Source organism: Periplaneta americana, unplaced genomic scaffold (assembly GCF_040183065.1).
Source record: "Periplaneta americana isolate PAMFEO1 unplaced genomic scaffold, P.americana_PAMFEO1_priV1 scaffold_21, whole genome shotgun sequence".
NCBI classification, from domain to species: domain Eukaryota; kingdom Metazoa; phylum Arthropoda; class Insecta; order Blattodea; family Blattidae; genus Periplaneta; species Periplaneta americana.
In genome coordinates, this window is record NW_027185502.1 from 3,390,522 (window position 1) to 3,411,414 (window position 20,893).

Here is a 20,893-nt window from a genome sequence, read left to right on the forward strand (position 1 = left end):
AAATTAGATAATCTACTAGAGCAGGTTTGTCCTGCACCGTGGTCTAAGGCATCCTGTCTAGGACTCGTGTTAGAAATATGCGCTGGTTCGAGTCTTCATATGGGAAGAAATTTTCTCGTGAAATTTCGGCCAGTGTATGGGATCAGTGCCCACTCAGCATCGTGATGCACTTGGAGAGCTACGATAGGTAGTGAAATCCGGTTACGAAAGCCAGCTATAACGGCTGGGGGGGATCATCGTGCTAACCACACGATACCTCCATTCTGGTTGGATGATCGTCCACTTCTGCTTCGGCATGGGGTCGTGAGGCCAACAGCCGGCTGGTCAGTCTGGGACCTTCACAGGTTGTAGCGCCACGGATTATTATTATTATTATTATTATTATTATTATTATTATTATTACTAGAGCAGGTTAACTTTAAGTTCTGTCCACACCTGTGGAGTAACGGTCAGCGCGTCTGGCCGCGAAACCCGGTTTCGAATCCCGGTTGGGACAAGTTACCTGGTTGAGGTTTTTTCCGGGGTTTTCCCTCAATCCAATACGAGCAAATGCTGGGTAACTTTCGGTGCTGGACCCCAGACTCATTTCACCGGTATTATCACCTTCATATCATTCAGACGCTAAATAACCTAGATGTTGATACAGCGTCGTAAAAAACTCTAAGTCCTATTATCTCAAAACTACAGCTCATGGAAATGATCCACTTTAGCTCAGAACGCCTCATTTATTTGTACAAGACAATAAGAATACAGCATTGCAGACTCCAATTTCTACTGAGGATGATTTGAACTTATTTTCTTTATAACAGAATAATAACTCTAATAATAAATCTAGACATTTAAGAAAATGAAATAAACTGACTTTAAATATTTTTTCATGAAATAATCTCTGATTTCCAACAGACTTAAGTATACGTATGATATTTTGTACACTTTCCTGTGATGTTAATTACATTAGTGTACTAATAGTGAACTTAGGATCATGAAATCTTTTCTGTATTGCAATAAAACAGTGGAATTTAATTGTAACAAAATATCTTGTATGTTTATGATAAAAATATTTGGTTGGTCATGTCTAATTCATTTCATATTTCACAGCTCTTTTCCTACCTTCACTTCCTGGCACATCACGTTCTGAAAATCCTGATGATGTTGGCTCAAGAACTTTATTCCAAAAAAAATTAATAAATAATTGTAACAGGGATGGTTACATGTCAAACATTGATATATAACGGAGAGAATTTGTAAATAATTCACGTGGAGTGTAAGTAATTATCGGTGGAAGTCTTGACATTGTAAGTAATAATACTACTACAGAGGGGAAGGGAAGAGAAATCTTTATTTTCCCGCAATTTTTTGCTTGCTCGTGGCGCTCCTCTGGTAGGTACGAGAAGCTTATTGACAGATTACACTTAATCTAGCTTATGCACCCCTCTCATATACAGAGTGCTTCAAAAATACGGGGCATAATTTCAGGTATGTACTATATTTCCCACATGTAGACAATCAAAATAGTTCATTACAACATGTGTCCGGAAATGCTTCATTTCCGAGTTATTCGTTGTCATTACAGAAGATGTTCAAAATGTCCACCTCCTGCTTGAATACAGACCTCACATCGATGTCTCATTGACTTGCGAACAAGATCCCAAACTCCAGGAGTATTGCGTATGTCCTCAGAACATGCCACAATTCGATTCCGAAGGGATTCCAAATCAGGCACCGGAGACGAATAAACCAATGATTTTAAATGGCCCCACAAGTAGAAATCGAGAGGGTTCAGATCAGGTGAGCGTGAAGGCCAAGCAATTAGGCCACCTTTACCTATCCATCGATCAGGAAACCTTCGATCCAAGTACCGGCGAGCCGTACGACTGAAGTGTGCAGGAGCGCCATCATGCAAGAAGTGAATGTGTTGACGATTGATCAGTGGAGTGTCTTCTAAAACATGAGGTATGGTGTTTTCCAGGAAGTTTGTGTACGCCTGCCCCGTAAGTCTGTTTACAAGTACATGGGGTCCAACTAATCGATCACCAATGATACCGGCCCACATGTTGAGGGAGAACCGCATCTGGTGATGAGATGGAACAGTTGCACGTGGGTTTTCATACGCCCATACAGTACATGCTGATTGTGGAAATTTGTTATGCCATCTCGTGTGAACTGTGCTTCATCTGTAAATAATACTAAGGCAGGAAAGTTCGGATTTACACCACACTGCTGCAAGAACCACTGACAGATCCTAGCTCGTGCAGGGTAATCTGCTGGTGACAGGGCCTGTACATGTTCCGGCGAATTTCAATGTTGTGAAGGCCATAAGTCGGAAATGAAGCATTTCCGGACACATGTTGTAATGAACTATTTTGATTGTCTACATGTGGGAAATACATACCCGAAATTATGCCCCGTATTTTTTAAACACCCTGTATATTCTAAGCCCTCTTGATCCTCTGTGATAGCAATATAACTTTGGTGATATTACGAAAGTTTCACACTAGTGTACACTCGCGCTAAGCACTGCATATACGAATCTGTGACAGGTTAGGTTATGTTAGTTTAGGCCATTGTTGTGCCTTGAATATACGAAACTATGCAGGATTTTCAAGTGCTGGCAAAGCCTCGGGATGTTTCTTTTTAGTGGTGTTATCATTAATGGTCTATTGGTGGCTAGTTTAATGGCTGACATGCAAACTAAGTTGCATTATGGAAAGTGTGTGTTTATTTCATTATTATTTGTTATGCTCCACAATATTTCAGTAATTATTGGATTAATACAAGTTTTGCGTTCTTCACATTACATAGTATTGTGTGTTTTATATCTCTAATTTCCTTTCCTTCACTAGAAGTCACAATGTTTGCACGTCCATGACCACGCAGCTATCAATCCAGACGCAATTTAATACATTTCCAAACAATTTCCTTTTCTTCAAATATACCCGTATAAAATCCTCAAGTTTTCAAATCCACCTCCAAAAAAAAAAAAATCCCTTAGAAATTCACTTCCAAAATCACAGGAACTAACTCAGCACTAGTTTCGCCAAAAACAGTAACACTGAACTTAAAGCAAAACAATATCAATTATCGTACAATTTAGGTAAATTTACATGCTAGGTTATCAAAACTTAAAATCGCAGCACCATAAAAACAATTTTTAAAAAATCCAACACTGAGAATAATATGATATAGTACTTGATTACATTCCCCCCCCCCCCACAATTATGATATTAAATCAAACAACAAACCAACATTGTCTTTAGAAAAACATTTTTTCACTTTTTACTCCAATTTCCCCAACAATTTCCAAGAATTTCTTTGTAATGTCTTGTCCTTCGCTTTTTATTCTTTTCCTGAACATATACTAGGCCAAGTACTTCACAAACTCTTTGTAGGCTGGTAGTGATGCTTTAACACGCCTCCATGTACTTTCTATTGTGTTCGTATGGGCTCCTGTTTCAGTATTAACGAACTCAATGCTATGGTTTACTGTTAGATGCTGGTAACCACACTTACTAAGGTTTGAATACGCTTTCCAAAAGTCTGATATTATTGTAGTTTTAGGATGGATCCAGTTTTCAGTCACTTTGATTAGTGTTTTCTCACTCCTATCATGTACTGCTACTAAAAAGCATCTCCCGCTATCCCTTTCCACTCCTCCAAAACCCACTGCCCTCCCACGAAATGATCTCTGTTATATTTTCGACGACCAAATTTGCTTTCGTCTATTTCTACTACCTTACCATCTCTTCCAACTTTTTCGCTGTTTACTTCTACAACCTCATCAATAAATTGCCTCCAGTCTGTAATAGTGTGATCTCCAAAGAAGTATTCCTTTTCAATTTGTGCATTCGTACAACCATTTACAATATCATAGGTTAACAACATTACTTCTTGCATTGTTAATTTACTCTGTGTAAACCACGATCCACATCTTATCGATTTCGTTTTTCCACACTGTTTACCTTGTATTTTTTTTATGGGATCTCCATATGGGTCCATCTCATTTACTTTTACATTTCTTCAAACTCATCCCAGAATTACATGTTTCGCAGAACATTTCACTCCTAAGTAAACCACAATCACATAAAAACCATAGAACATATCTGTATTCATGGACAAAGCAACTACAAAGTTTCTATTTATAATTCCATAATTTCCATTTCTAGGCTTACATTTTAAGCCAAGAGGGAGAATTTGATACACTTCTCTTTGATATTTAACTATAGCATTCGAAATTGCCGCCATGATTCTGATGAAACTAATTTTCAATAATATTGGTTGGTTGGCAACATAATAAAAACGATATATATTGATAATTTAATTGATCGAAACGCTACTTCCGTTGACCTATTTTTGCGGCTTTGCATATTTTTATATTTAGGGCGGGTCCTATAATGCATCTGTTCCCTATCATTAGACACAGCCATGATTTTATTTCAAGCGAAGATTACGCCCATCCTCAGTTATGGCCTAGGACTGGTATGGAAAGAAGCAAAAATTATCTAAAAACATTAGAAAAGTCATGGCACGTTCCCTGTATGTCTAAATACATATCACCCAGACTCGTCTATGAGTTAGCGAAAAGAACTTTTCCCATCGGTAACTTAAGAACCGTCCCTACGTTACTCCTACGACCTACGAAGAACTCGCCAAACCTCTTACCAGACAGGCAGAGGAACAAATAGGATATTTAGCCAGGTTTCTACCACACACAAGCCATAACCACAGAACAACAAAATGATGCCACAACAGACAAAGGTGGTCCACACCTGTGCAGTAACGGTCAGCGTGTCTGGCCGCGAAACCAGGTGGCCCAGGTTCGAATCCCAGTCGGGGCAAGTTACCTGGTTCAGGTTTTTTCCGGGGTTTTCCCTGAACCCAATACGAACAAATGCTGGGTAACTTTCGGTGCTGGACCCCGGACTCATTTCACTGGCATTATGACCTTCATCTCATTCAGACGCTAAATAACCTAAGATGTTGATACAGCGTCGTAAAGTAACTTAATAAAATTTAAAAAAATAAAAACAGACAAAGGTCAACCTTCATTTTCCTCTTGCCACTGCCAATGGACTCCTAACGAATATTCACACGTTTATCACTGGGATTGTGGCGCTGAAATCAATTTTTAACACTTTTATCACAGCCACGACACATTTCAATTTTTAATGTACAATATATAAGCAATTATCACTACGATGACACAATAATTCTTGCAGATAACACAGAATATGTCCCTCCCACCATGATGATCTACACACTTTCACTTCATTGCCACTAGATGACTCTCGATTTCCACCAGACGACGTAGCAGGGATGCCAATATCAGCAAACGAAACTAATGAGAGGAATGTTACAGCAGGTGTGCTAAACGTGAGGAATGTTACAATAGGTGTGTAGCACATTAGGTTAGGTTAGGTGTGTAAGATTATATGAATGGTTACCACAGTTGGCGATACTGCAATTATTCTCCCACTCCACCTCAAATTACATCACAACGAAGAAATATGGCCGCCTTCTTCATCCAAGCAGGACGATTTTCCTATATAAGTAAGGAACCTATTTAGGTCGGGTTGGGTGGGACCACAGCTCTCCAAGAAATCACATCGAGTTTCTACTACTCCACACTACAAAACTAAGGTATTTTCAGTGTTTGTTTTTAATTCCCTATACTGGCAATACATGACTGAAACTTCCTTCGAAGTTTAATGTTTGCAGTAAGGGATCAGTAATAAACTTAGGTAATTGTTTCGTTCGGATAAATCGCAATAAAGAGAACGCCAGTAGGGGAAGTTATGCTCACCCACATGAAATTTGCATTCGACATAACACTCACCTATCACGTAGTGTGTCTGATGAGCAAGTAGGGAAGGGTTGGTGGGTGGAGCTTCTACGTTCTGCTTATTACAGTTTTCCCTTTCGTTCTGTCCCAGATTTATATTATTATTTTTTTCCTTCAAAATCCCCCAATTTTAGGGGGTTTTACAACATGTTGAAAAATAAAATAAAAGCGGAAAACACGAAACATCATGGTAATTATTTTTATATCTGCCAAATTTAGGCCTATGTAGGAATGGCCAAGCGGCCGACCGATGTGACAAGGTTAGTGGGTTAGTTAACATAAGTGACCTTGTCACATTAGTAGGCTAGTTATGTATCCCCTCGACTAACCCACTATGTGACAAGGTTAGTGGGTTAGTTAACATAAGTGACCTTGTCAAATTAGTAGGCTAGTTATGTATCCCCTCGGCTAACCCACTATGTGACAAGGTTAGTGGGTTAGTTGAGATATAGGCCTATAAGTGACCTTGTCAAATTAGTAGGCTAGTTATGTATCCCCTCGACTAACCCACTATGTGACAAGGTTAGTGGGTTAGTTAACATGAGTGACCTTGTCACATTAGTAGGCTAGTTATGTATCCCCTCGACTAACCCACTATGTGACAAGGTTAGTGGGTTAGTTGAGATATAGGCCTATAAGTGACCTTGTCAAATTAGTAGGCTAGTTATGTATCCCCTCGACTAACCCACTATGTGACAAGGTTAGTGGGTTAGTTGAGATATAGGCCTATAAGTGACCTTGTCAAATTAGTAGGCTAGTTATGTATCCCCTCGACTAACCCACTATGTGACAAGGTTAGTGGGTTAGTTAACATGAGTGACCTTGTCACATTAGTAGGCTAGTTATGTATCCCCTCGACTAACCCACTATGTGACAAGGTTAGTGGGTTAGTTGAGATATAGGCCTATAAGTGACCTTGTCAAATTAGTAGGCTAGTTATGTATCCCCTCGACTAACCCACTATGTGACAAGGTTAGTGGGTTAGTTGAGATATAGGCCTATAAGTGACCTTGTCACATTAGTAGGCTAGTTATGTATCCCCTCGACTAACCCACTATGTGACAAGGTTAGTGGGTTAGTTGAGATATAGGCCTATAAGTGACCTTGTCAAATTAGTAGGCTAGTTATGTATCCCCTCGACTAACCCACTATGTGACAAGGTTAGTGGGTTAGTTGAGATATAGGCCTATAAGTGACCTTGTCAAATTAGTAGGCTAGTTATGTATCCCCTCGACTAACCCACTATGTGACAAGGTTAGTGGGTTAGTTGAGATATAGGCCTATAAGTGACCTTGTCAAATTAGTAGGCTAGTTATGTATCCCCTCGACTAACCCACTATGTGACAAGGTTAGTGGGTTAGTTGAGATATAGGCCTATAAGTGACCTTGTCACATTAGTAGGCTAGTTATGTATCCCCTCGACTAACCCACTATGTGACAAGGTTAGTGGGTTAGTTGAGATATAGGCCTATAAGTGACCTTGTCAAATTAGTAGGCTAGTTATGTATCCCCTCGACTAACCCACTATGTGACAAGGTTAGTGGGTTAGTTGAGATATAGGCCTATAAGTGACCTTGTCACATTAGTAGGCTAGTTATGTATCCCCTCGACTAACCCACTATGTGACAAGGTTAGTGGGTTAGTTAACATGAGTGACCTTGTCACATTAGTAGGCTAGTTATGTATCCCCTCGACTAACCCACTATGTGACAAGGTTAGTGGGTTAGTTGAGATATAGGCCTATAAGTGACCTTGTCAAATTGGTAGGCTAGTTATGTATCCCCTCGACTAACCCACTATGTGACAAGGTTAGTGGGTTAGTTGAGATATAGGCCTATAAGTGACCTTGTCACATTAGTAGGCTAGTTATGTATCCCCTCGACTAACCCACTATGTGACAAGGTTAGTGGGTTAGTTGAGATATAGGCCTATAAGTGACCTTGTCAAATTAGTAGGCTAGTTATGTATCCCCTCGACTAACCCACTATGTGACAAGGTTAGTGGGTTAGTTGAGATATAGGCCTATAAGTGACCTTGTCAAATTAGTAGGCTAGTTATGTATCCCCTCGACTAACCCACTATGTGACAAGGTTAGTGGGTTAGTTGAGATATAGGCCTATAAGTGACCTTGTGAAATTAGTAGGCTAGTTATGCATCCCCTCGACTAACCCACTATGTGACAAGGTTAGTGGGTTAGTTAACATGAGTGACCTTGTCACATTAGTAGGCTAGTTATGTATCCCCTCGACTAACCCACTATGTGACAAGGTTAGTGGGTTAGTTGAGATATAGGCCTATAAGTGACCTTGTCAAATTAGTAGGCTAGTTATGTATCCCCTCGACTAACCCACTATGTGACAAGGTTAGTGGGTTAGTTGAGATATAGGCCTATAAGTGACCTTGTCACATTAGTAGGCTAGTTATGTATCCCCTCGACTAACCCACTATGTGACAAGGTTAGTGGGTTAGTTGAGATATAGGCCTATAAGTGACCTTGTCACATTAGTAGGCTAGTTATGTATCCCCTCGACTAACCCACTATGTGACAAGGTTAGTGGGTTAGTTAACATGAGTGACCTTGTCACATTAGTAGGCTAGTTATGTATCCCCTCGACTAACCCACTATGTGACAAGGTTAGTGGGTTAGTTGAGATATAGGCCTATAAGTGACCTTGTCAAATTAGTAGGCTAGTTATGTATCCCCTCGACTAACCCACTATGTGACAAGGTTAGTGGGTTAGTTGAGATATAGGCCTATAAGTGACCTTGTCACATTAGTAGGCTAGTTATGTATCCCCTCGACTAACCCACTATGTGACAAGGTTAGTGGGTTAGTTGAGATATAGGCCTATAAGTGACCTTGTCAAATTAGTAGGCTAGTTATGTATCCCCTCGACTAACCCACTATGTGACAAGGTTAGTGGGTTAGTTGAGATATAGGCCTATAAGTGACCTTGTCAAATTAGTAGGCTAGTTATGTATCCCCTCGACTAACCCACTATGTGACAAGGTTAGTGGGTTAGTTGAGATATAGGCCTATAAGTGACCTTGTGAAATTAGTAGGCTAGTTATGCATCCCCTCGACTAACCCACTATGTGACAAGGTTAGTGGGTTAGTTAACATGAGTGACCTTGTCACATTAGTAGGCTAGTTATGTATCCCCTCGACTAACCCACTATGTGACAAGGTTAGTGGGTTAGTTGAGATATAGGCCTATAAGTGACCTTGTCAAATTAGTAGGCTAGTTATGTATCCCCTCGACTAACCCACTATGTGACAAGGTTAGTGGGTTAGTTGAGATATAGGCCTATAAGTGACCTTGTCAAATTAGTAGGCTAGTTATGTATCCCCTTGACTAACCCACTAACCTTGTCACATACCTAAGGCCACTTAGCTGTTCCCGTATAAATTTGGCAGAGAAGTGAATAATTACCTCATCTTTTTTTCTTCCTTGTAATATTGGGACTTCCGTGATTATTTAGGCTAAACTGCTGCTCGTACCCTGCTTCCCACACCTTCAGCTGCCTCCTCTGCAATACCAACATAACTTTGGTGACATTTCATGCTAGTGTACACTCAAGTTATGCCTTGCATGTACGAATTTGTGACAGGTTAGATTAGGTTAGGTTAGTTAAAGGCTTTTGTTTTCCTTGCATATACGAATCTGTGACAGGTTAGATTAGTTTATTATTTACTTTAATGACACCGTGGTTTATCGTATTTGACACATGTTGGAAAGAATGATTCTGTAATTTGCCCTTTCGACATAGTTTGCCACAAGCTTTCCCATTTCGATAAACTATGTTGTTTCATGTCAGGTAGTATTTCGGTTTTTGGAATCTTCTTGTAACAGATTTCCAGTTCACTGTCTTGAGATGCTTGCTTTGCTAGTTGGTCAGCAAGTTCATTGCCGCGTGCTTTAATCCAGCTGAATTCTATGATCCAGTTGTCTGAGTTTCGTCCTACATTCTTCTTATGGTTGTTGCTATATTGCAACTGTCTTGTCTGTCTTATCTTTTCTATTATCTTATCTAAAGCCTTCACAACTGCCATCTGTTCAGCTTGGTTATTACAACACCTCGCACCTGTCTGAATTTCAGTTTATGTGTAAGTGTTCCATCTGTAAATAGTGCGATTCCCGAACCTACTCCTCTCTCACTTTTACTTCCGTCAGTAAATACTTCAAACTTGTGAGTCTTATTTTTATTCACTTCTTTTATTTTGACAATGTCTGCAGGGTGTGACCATTTGTCACATTGAACATCACGGTCAATGTTTTCTTCTCTTGTTGCATTGTATATCTTTGAGAGCTCTTGTTACTCATACCCCATTCCCAATATAGTTGAAACATTAGAAAGTTTCTCTGGTACAAAGCATTTTAGTAAAATTGATCTTTACAGTGGCTTTTGGCAAGTGGAAATCGAAGAAAAGGATAAAGAAAAGACCGCCTTTAGCACCCCACTAGGTTTTTATGAATATAACAGAATGGCATATGGTTTGGTTGGAGCCCCAAGCACATATAAGAGATTGATGAACGGAGTACTATCCGGCCTAAAGAGAGTATCCTGTTTTATGTATATTGATAACATCGTCCTGTACAGTTCAACCATAGCAGAGCATGCTGAAAGACTTCGAGAAGTTTTACAAAGATTAAGAGATGCAAACTTAAAAGCACACCCTGTGAAGTGTACATTTGCCGTGCACGAAATCTACTATCTCTCTCGGACATGTGGCAGATAGGAATGGCATTCGCCCAGACCCAAAGAAAGTACAAGCTATACAAGAATTTCCGATTCCTAAAGATGTTAAGGAAGTCCGCTCATTTCTTGGTTTAGTTGGTTACTATCACAGGCACATAGCAGATTTTGCTGAGACTGCAAAACCATTTATCGAACTTACAAGAAAAGATAAACAGTTTGTATGGCTAGAACCACAACAAGAATTCTTTGACATATTGAAAAAAGCCTTGTGCAGTGAACCTACTTTGAAATATCCTGATTTTAAACAACCGTTCATTTTAGCGACTGACGCCTCAGGAGTTGCCCTCGGAGCAGTGCTATCTCAAAAGGTTGGTTCGGAAGAGCATCCCGTAGCATACGCCTCTAGAGTTTTGAATAAAGCTGAACGAAATTATAGCACGACAGAAAGGGAATTACTAGCACTTGTATGGGCTACGAAACACTTTTGTTGTTATCTATATGGTCATGAGTTCATAGCCGTGACCGATCACACAGCTGGTTAATGAGTTTAAAGGAACCAAATTCTAGACTACTTCGTTGGACTTTAAGACTTTCTGAATTTCAATTCCAAGTCCAATACAAACCCGGTAAACGTCACCAAAACGCTGACACTTTATCTCGAATGCACAATGTTTTCGCTATAAAAAGTGAACAGACAGTCAATCACTCAGAAATCTTCAGATGGCAGAACCAAAGTACTTAGAATGGGTAGCAGATACAGAAAGATTTAAGTTAGACGAAAACGGTATTCTGTTTTGTTTCGATACAAAGCAGTTGAACTCTGAGCAACGGTTAGTTGTTCCTTGTCCTATGAGAAATTTGATTTTGAATACTTACCATGATACTCCTATTGGTGCACATCAAGGTCAAAAACGTACATTCGAACTGCTTAGGCAACGATTTTACTGGCCGAATATGAAAACTGATATTGAAAATTACATCACGAAATGTGTATCTTGTAATGAGAGAAAGATGGGAGGCACCCTATAGCTCCATTACAGAACTTTGCTACTTGTTTAAAGCCTTTTGAACTAGTAAGTATGGACATAGTTGGTCCATTTCCCAAAACAACTACAGGTAACACATATTTGTTGACTTTTATGGATGCTTTCACAAAGTATAGCAAAGCAATCCCGATTCCTGATCAAACTGCCGAAACAAAAGCTAGAGAATTTGTTACGACGATAGTAGCACGACATGGCACTCCGAAAAAGCTACTTACAGATCAGGGTAGAAACTTCTTGCCTAAATTATTTAAAGAAGTTTGTAAATTGCTACAAATTCAAGAAATACAAACGAGTCCGTATCACCCTATGTCGAATGGCTTAGTGGAATGCAGTCATCAAACATTCACTAACATGTTATCACATTTTGTACGTGCTGATCAGAAAGATTAGGACAAATGGATAGCAATAGTCCAGATGGCGTACAGGAGTACACCGCACTCTGTAACGGGATATTCCCCACATTTTTCGCTTCACGGTAGTGAAATGCAGCTCCCATTTCCTATCGATATCGTTCCGAAATTTTCGAGAAGTAACATAACCGATGAGCATGTCGAAGTTTTAGCAGATAAACTAGAAAAAGCTTACAAGGTAGTAAGAAACCGAATAGCTCCTAGTAAGACTGCACAAGCAAAGCAGTACAACAAAGATCCTGGTGTAAAGTTTCGCTGTCTCAAGGTAGGAGACTTTGTATTTCTACACTCTCCACCAATTAAGAAAGGTGTAACGAAAAAATTGTCGAAACCATGGATCGGTCCATTTCAGGTTGAAGAAAAATTAAATGAAGTGAACTACAGAATTAAGTTCAAAGACGATAGAATATAGGTAGTGCACCTAAACTGGTTGAAACTATGTCCCCCAGAGTCTGAAATTAAAGAAGGCAAGTTTCGTCCCTGGCAAGCAGACAAAGACAGTAGTTTCAGTGAAGCGGAAACCATCGAAATAATTAGAGACGACCCGAAGTCGTACGAAACTCCTCGTGAGGAACCAGCAGCAGCGGATAGTGACGACAGATGGTCCTCGGAAGACGATATTCCTCTTAGTCAGTTACGTGTTCCCCAGAGTGATGATTTCAATGAGGAAGATGATGTACCTCTAGCTCAGCTAAGGTATTATTACAAGCTGCACCGAGAAAGGTAACCGCATAAACTAATAACCTTCCTTACTTACTTACTGGCTTTTAAGGAACTCGGAGGTTCATTGCCGCCCTCACATAAGCCCGCCATTGGTCCCTATCCTGAGCAAGATTAATCCAGTCTCCACCATCATATCCCACCTCCATCAAATACATTTTAATATTATCTTCCCATCTACGTCTCAGCCTCCCCAAAGGTCTTTTGCCCTCCGGCCTCCCAACTAACACTCTATATGCATTTCTGGATTCGCCCATATGCGCTACATGTCCTGCCCATCTCAAACGTCTGGATTTTATGGTCCTAATTATGTCAGGTGAAGTATACAATGCGTGCAGCTCTGTGCTGTGTAACTTTCTTCATTCTCCTGTAACTTCATCCTTCTTAGCCCCAAATATTTTCCTAAGAACCTTATTCTCAAACACCCCTAATCTCTGTTCCTCTCTAAAAAACTGAGAGTGCAAGTTTCACAACCATACAGAACAACTGGTAATATAACTGTTTTATAAATTCTAACTTTCAGATTTTTTGACAGAAGACTAGATGACAAAAGCTTCTCAACCGAATAATAACAGGGATTTCCCACATTTATTCTGCGTTTAATTTCCTCCCGAGTGTCATTTATATTTGTTACTGTTGCTCCAAGATATTTGAATTTTTCCACCTCTTCGAAGGATAAATCTCCAATTTTTATAGTTCCATTTCGTACAATATTCTGATCACGAGACATAATCATATACTTAGTCTTTTCGGGATTTACTTCCAACCCTATCGCTTTACTTGCTTCAACTAGAATTTCCGCGTTTCCCCTAATCGTTTGTGGATTTTCTCCTAACATATTCACGTCATCCGCATAGACAAGAAGCTGATGTAACCCGTTCAATTCCAAACCCTCTCTGTTATCCTGAACTTTCCTAATGGCATATTCTAGAGCGAAGTTAAAAAGTAAAGTGATAGTGCATCTCCCTGCTTTAGCCCGCAGTGAATTGGAAAAGCATCAGATAGAAACTGGCCTATATGGAATCTGCTGTAAGTTTCACTAAGACATTTTAATTAATCGAACTAGTTTCTTGAGAATACCAAATTCAATAAGAATATTATATAAAACTTCTCTCTTAACCGAGTCATACGCCTTTTTAAAATCTATGAATAACTGATGTACTGTACCCTTATACTCCCATTTTTTCTCCAATATCTGTCGCATACAAAAAATCTAATCAATAGTCGATCTATTACGCCTAAAACCACACTGATGATCCCCAATAATTTCATCTACATATGGAGTTTATCTTCTCAAAAGGATATTCGACAAAATTTTGTACGACGTCAACAAAAGTGACATTCCTCGAAAGTTACTACAGTTAGTCTTGTCCCCCTTCTTAAAAATAGGTACGATTATGGACTCCTTCCATTGCTCTGGTATAATTTCCTTTTTCCAAATTGCAAGTACAAGTTTATAAATTTCGCTAGATAATGCGCTTCCACCTTCTTGTATTAATTCTGCTGCAATTTGAACAATACCTGGAGATTTGTACTTTTTCAGATTTTCTATCGCAATTTCGACTTCAGAAAGTGTGGGTTCCGGTATAAATGGCGCAGCAGTTTGTATTTGAATTTCATCCCAATCATTTGTATTTGGCCTATGTATATTTAGTAGTTGCCCAAAATAGTTTTTTAGTAGATTCAATATTCTGAAATTAAAGGACGAGGAAACTAAGCAATGTTATCAGGTTAAAATTTCAAATAGGTTTGCTGCTTTAGCAACTGCTGACGAAGCTGAGGAAGAGTTAGATGTTAATAGCGTGTGGGACAATATCCGAGATAATATCAAAATTGCAGCTCAGCAGAGCATAGGTTATCATGAAACTAAAACTAATGACCTCACCATGACAAATTCTGATGTGACGTCTGCTTCCTATGTTTCCTCTCGCCAAGAACCCAGATGATGATGATGATGATGATGATGATGATGATAGTTCTAACTTAGATAATGAAGAGGTAACTGAACCCAACGTAGGACAGAATAGTGATGAAATGTCCTCCCTTAGATATGATATACATTTCAGACCAACTGATTAGATTATTTCGTTTCAGACTGTACACTCGCTACTACACTCCTGCTCACGACAGTAGTTTGTGATTCAGTAGTTAAAATAAATTAATAAAGTAACGCAGAGAGTAACCGAAATTGAAAGCACTCTTATTGAATTTAGACAATCCATTCATATAACCGCAATGGACAAGCTCCTTACTTTGTCTTCACAAGTGACAGGCAATTTTATGCTCTCATGGAAGAGAATGATCTTGCTCAAAGTAGAGATGAAATGTACATGTTATGTCCCCCAGATGTTATTTTTTCAGCCTCCTTGCAATCACATTGTTTAGCAGCTCTATTTTTTTAAAATCCCAGGAAGCAATGAGACTGTGTGACCGACGGCTGGTTGGACCACACAGGTCACCTGTATGGTACAGATCGTACCAGAATAATTATTGGGTGTACAGCGTACCAGCTACCGTATGTATGACTAGAAGTTGTCATAACCCAAATGCTACACGACCGTCAACTTTTACATTTATTATCCAAGGGACAGGTATTATTAATATATCTGCAAACTGTCATTTTTATTCTGATCAGTTTAAACTGTTTCTCCATGTTTTTGGAAAACTGTACCCAGTATATGAGCCTAACGATGTTATTGTCCCTGATATAACTTCTGAAATAGTTAATCCAGATCTAAATCTATGTGAACAACATGTCATTACTTAAGAATATGCTTCCAAATATTAAAGATTTTAATAATGATTTGTAATTCCTCTATGATTACAAGAGAAGATTAAAAGTGTAAAATCTAAAGTAGAAGAATCCCCCACACAAGTAAGTGCAAACCCCTGGCTAATTGCTTTAACCATAACAGGAGTTATATTGTGTCTTGCTTGTATGCTACAGACGTACCGACAATGTCCACGTCTGCATGGTGTCCGGTTATATCAGCTCACCCGCAAACAACCGGAGACAGCAGAATCTTTACGAGAAGACAGAACGAGACTGGGCTTGGCCCAGTGCAAGAAACCAGAACTCCCATCCATACTGCGAGGAAAGCGGATACACCAACCGATGCCTGCGCTGGCCCAGCTTCAACCAACACAGTCTTCGCCGGACCTAGATTTGTCTCCAAGGCCTAGATACTACTCTTCATTTTGCAACAGTCATCTCTTCGCCTCAATGAAGAAAATTTGTATTGAAGAAGATTATTCTTTACTGATCATTTTTGTGAATGACATCACTATTCTTGTATCTAACATGCAAGTGCTAAGTCTCAGATGATGCCACACACATGCCATAACGCTACAGATAAGAGATCCATAACGTTAAATCAGCATATCACTTGTGTGCAAAAAATTCGTAAGTACTATCGAGTTAAATGACAGACACCCTGCAAAGTTATACATTAAAACATCCAGGAACTCAGTTTAAATTAAATTATGCCTCGTCACGTAAATGGATTACTCATTTAATGCATAGATACATCAGATTTATTGAATAGCAGCAGTCCTACCGCCATTATGATATCAATGTCAAAAATTATATAAATTTCGATCTATTGCTTATGAAAGTCAAAATCTTTGGCACTTCGCCCTCCATAAAGACTTTTCTTATAATTTGTAATGTGAATGATACAACACTAGCTTACAAGACACAGACGATCCAAATCCTCAATAAGAATGAATGATGGCCTCTAGAATGGATTAAAATCCTGCAAGCCTGAATGATTCTGAGGGCCACTAGCGAGGGAACTACACCCCGTAAGCCTAACAGAAAAAGGTCTACTAAGACTTGTGTGATAGTCATACTTCACAGGATCTGACATGTCTTGCCATTCATTTGATTAGGAGTAAAAGCACATGCCTATTACGGCACCATCTTTTAAAAAGAAGAGGGCATTCTTGTGCCCAAGGATTATGATACGCAATCATAACTTTGTTATGGCCATAAGCAATACATTTTCACTTTATTTGAAAGTAATGAAATTGTACATTCAGTTTAATCATTGAAGACAGGCGGCAGCTTCCTGTTGCGATTACAGTTGTGCATCTTAGTGAAGTCAGCAAGAAGCAAAGTCCAGGAAATGTGTACGCTTGCATTTTAGCGCAAAGCCATTCTTACCCAACAGCTGACATATAACGAAAAATACTCAGATTATGCAGCAATCATTAACAAACCGCGTCTCTTGCAAGACTTCTAATTGGTGATCATTTTGAATTCTGATTTTCTATTGGTTCAATCAAAAACACACATTCAATCGTGAGAGTTCCTTAAATCTGTATTGTTCCAAGTGACAACAGGAAATGCCGATCCGAAATAATGGTTAGGAATCAGAAGTGTGGTGTTCGGTCAATGCAATACCGTCTTTTTAGAAGATTCGCGGGCAAAGTAGTGTCACTCTGTTACGTCGCAAGGGCGTGGTTCGAGAACTTATAAAATGGACATGAAACGTCCAAATTGTGATCATTAGTCTTTGGTCAAGACAGCAGTCATGCAGTAGCGGTCGTAACTTCCAGACGTCCAGAAAGAAGGCAGAAAATGGCATCTTCTTTGAATAGCACAGGGTTCGCCTTACAGAAAGTGTAAGTAAAATTAACTATTCAATTCTCATACTTTACAATTAACAGCCATTACGATACTTCAGAAATAATCCTTCCATTTCAATACTCCATATTTATCTGTTCTAATTTGATATTTTGTTAATAAACTTAGTAATAGTGAATAGCTAAAAAGCCTGAGATCACATTCTAAATAAGGAATCCCTCCTATCCATAAGGAGGAAGTACAGTATATAAATCGTCAGAGTGATAGGAAGTGCAATGCAGTGCTAATTCGTTTGTGTTGTCTTGATAAATTTGTTGCTATGCCAAAAAGGGCACAATAAAATATTTTGGTTTTCGTAAGTGGGATATAACTCGCGATTTTCTCAAAGATAAGCCATCCGCCCTGTTCGTGGTAGAGGGCACGACAGTACTATGTAGCAGAGTGAGTGGATAGGAATACTTCTCTCTATCTCTATTTATAGGTGTTCATATATTAAGACACTAATAGTAATTCATAGCGTGTCAGCCCATGTAGGGCACCGGCCCTTATGCACTATGTTTTCTCTATCCCTGCTTTGCACACCTTTCACTGATCCTTGCAGTGATGATGAATGTGAGCTACTGCAAATCAATTTGTCATCCTATTCCCGTTAATTGAAGTTTTATTTTGGACAGTTTTCTTTGTTAAGAGTTTATCCATTATTTCCATTATCAGTTACATTGGCCTATGCAGTATTTTGTTAAGGGGAGTCATTATTAAAATTAAGTACAATTTACATTATCAGTATTTAAAATTTTGTGTATTATTATTATTATTACTATTATTATTATTGTTATAAACTGAGTTTTCACAGGGGATGTGAAACTACAGTCCTGAGAAGAACATAGTCATGCTGTGGCTGCATAGAAACATTTGCCAATGTAAAATTTTCACTAACCGTGCGAGAATCTTACCAGACATTTTGCTAAAAAAAATTGTAAAATTGAGTTTGTGATGGTTTAGACACATCAGAGAATCGGGAACGATAATAAGAAGTTTACATTAAAAATATGAACTGTCAAATGCACAAAATATTAAACGGACATTTCACAATAAAGTCAGAACCCAAACGAACAGGTGAATACCACTCTTAAAATGAGTTTAAAGTCGACAATGCACAATATTTAACAACACCTACACTGCGGAACTGTCAAAACTACTTTCTCAATATGTTTCACAAGTTTAATTTCTTATTGTGTCAGCTTCATTTTATTACAAGATCAGTACTAGGTAGATCTTTCTATAATAAAGAAAGCATTGTTGCAATTCGAATGTTCCACAGCACCAAAGAACAAAGGCTTGTAATAATACACTCTAAACAAATAAGTAATAACATAAGGTACAGTACTACCCACAGCAAAGAAAGAAAGAGAGGAAGGAAAGAGCGAAAGAAAGACAGTCGGATAATCTGCCAATCGGTTAATAGGGTGACGGATTCTACTTACTCCAGCACTATTATGTCAATACCAATTTCAAACCTCGTGCTCCATCTAGCATCCACCTTGGCCTCCACTCAGGGTTGCCAAACGTAAGAATGCTCTGGCTGTAACTCTGTTTAAGTGTATATTACTGCTGATTACTGGCTTTACCTATGGCATGCAAGCTCCTTCACTTAACTGTGCATTGTACATGTGCTGTGTCACATCCTTCGACTTAAGAGGAATAAACAGTGCAGTTTCCCCTGTGTATGGAGTGTACGGCCAAGTGCAACATAGTTTACTACACATATGGTGGAAAATTGTGCACATATTGTTTGGCAAGGCGTTGCTAAACTTTTTGACCCCACCTTTACTTGCCAGTTATTATCAGTTATTGCCTTACAGTGTGCTCCACTCTACCAAATCAAAACCAAATTTCTTAATGATTTAGATAAAGTTACCAGAGGAGCATGCAAAGAGCTTATTGGTCTTCCTCATGACTGCCCAGACGGAATGCTCTACTCCCCTAAAAAATATCGTGGTCTTTCGTTAATGAAAGCATCTTGGGAAGCTTATGTGCAACACATAAATATCTGTAATACTCTTCTTCGTGTTGATGACTCCCATCTCCACAATGTTAGGGACCTTGTAAGTGAAAAAGCTTCTGCTCTGTCAAAATTGAATATCACAGCTATTGATGCTATCAACTGGTCAGGTCGTAAAATCCGTAAACACTTAATAAATGACGCATTCCAAACTTGGACAAACCATACCTTGCGTGGTAAAGGGGTTATTGTTTATAGTGATCTCCCCAAGGCTAACTCATGGGTAAGCAATCGAAAGGGCCTATCTTCCTCAGAATGGACCAATGCTTTAAAAATGTCAAGCAATATTTCAGCGGTTCGTGCAATACCGGGCAGAACTCTAAGCACAACCAGCTGCCGTCATCCAGACTGTAGCGAGCTTGAAACACTTGGACACGTGCTTGGACAATGCCCCAAAGGCGAGCTGCTGATCAATGCTAGACATCATCGTGTACGACATGCTTTGGTGATATCGTTAAAAACTTTAAATTGGGAAATTCATGAGGAAGTACATTGTGTATCATCAGATGGTTCTTTTAGACGGGCAGACATTATTGCTATCAACGGACGCTTAAAACGGGCTCTTGTTCTTGACCCTACTATCCGTTTCGAAAGAAACCTAAATCAGGCCACCGAGATTGATATTGAGAAGAAGTCCATATATGAACCTTGTCTGCCGTATCTTTCTCAAAAGTACAACGTCCCTCTTAAATAATGGTCTGTCATTGGTTTGCTGTTTGGCAGTAGAGGTTCAATCACAAAATTCACGTGGAATTATCTTAAGGAACTTCACATTCCTTTTGATTCTGTAATGTCTATTCTTATAAATATTATCAAGGATTCTCTTCAAATATTACATCATCATCTCTATTTCAATTAATCAACTTATATTTGCCTTCAACAATTAACTTTCTTTTTTCTTTAATGTATCACATCACATTATTATACATGTTTATTGTATTCAGGACCCTTGTGGTCACTCAAAATTCTTTGAGCTGATGTCTATAATTTAGAAATTTATTATTGAGACCAAAATAAAAACAATTTTCCCGTATGTTAACATGAACATTCCTTGAGGGTTATGAATATTTTTAAACCAAAATTGTTCAAAATATTCAGAACAAAAAGATGTGGACTGGGTGTAAATGTCATTGGCTTTAAAGCTTAAGTAGCCACCTAAGCATTCTGCAATATATTTTGGGTCCTATCAGCAGCGTAGATGCTGAAAGATTTTTCAGTAAATACAATTTAATGTAGGAAGTAATAAGACAACACGAATGACGGAAGAAAATGTACAGGCGTGTTCCTTCTATGATTTCTTTGTTACGAATTCATGAACATGATTAACAGGGTCATAAATTAAATTAGTACCTCCATGTAAGTATTATTTTAATCCCCAATATTTTCAAAAGACATGACCAATCCTCCTATATTGACGTAGAGTCCATGTCTTCCTTCAAAACGCCACAGAACGCAAAGTGACGAATGTATGAAAGCTACAAAATGCTAAATGTTAAAATCAAAATGCTAAATTTCTAAAAATCATAA

At 38.8% G+C, this 20,893-nt stretch overlaps 1 long non-coding RNA gene across 1 annotated transcript in view; it reads right to left on the bottom strand.

Moving 5' to 3' along the window:
- The window catches only part of LOC138693788 (uncharacterized), a 64,155-nt gene that overhangs the window by 27,314 nt on the left and 15,948 nt on the right, over nt 1-20,893 (bottom strand). The gene's annotated exons all lie outside the window — the stretch shown is intronic.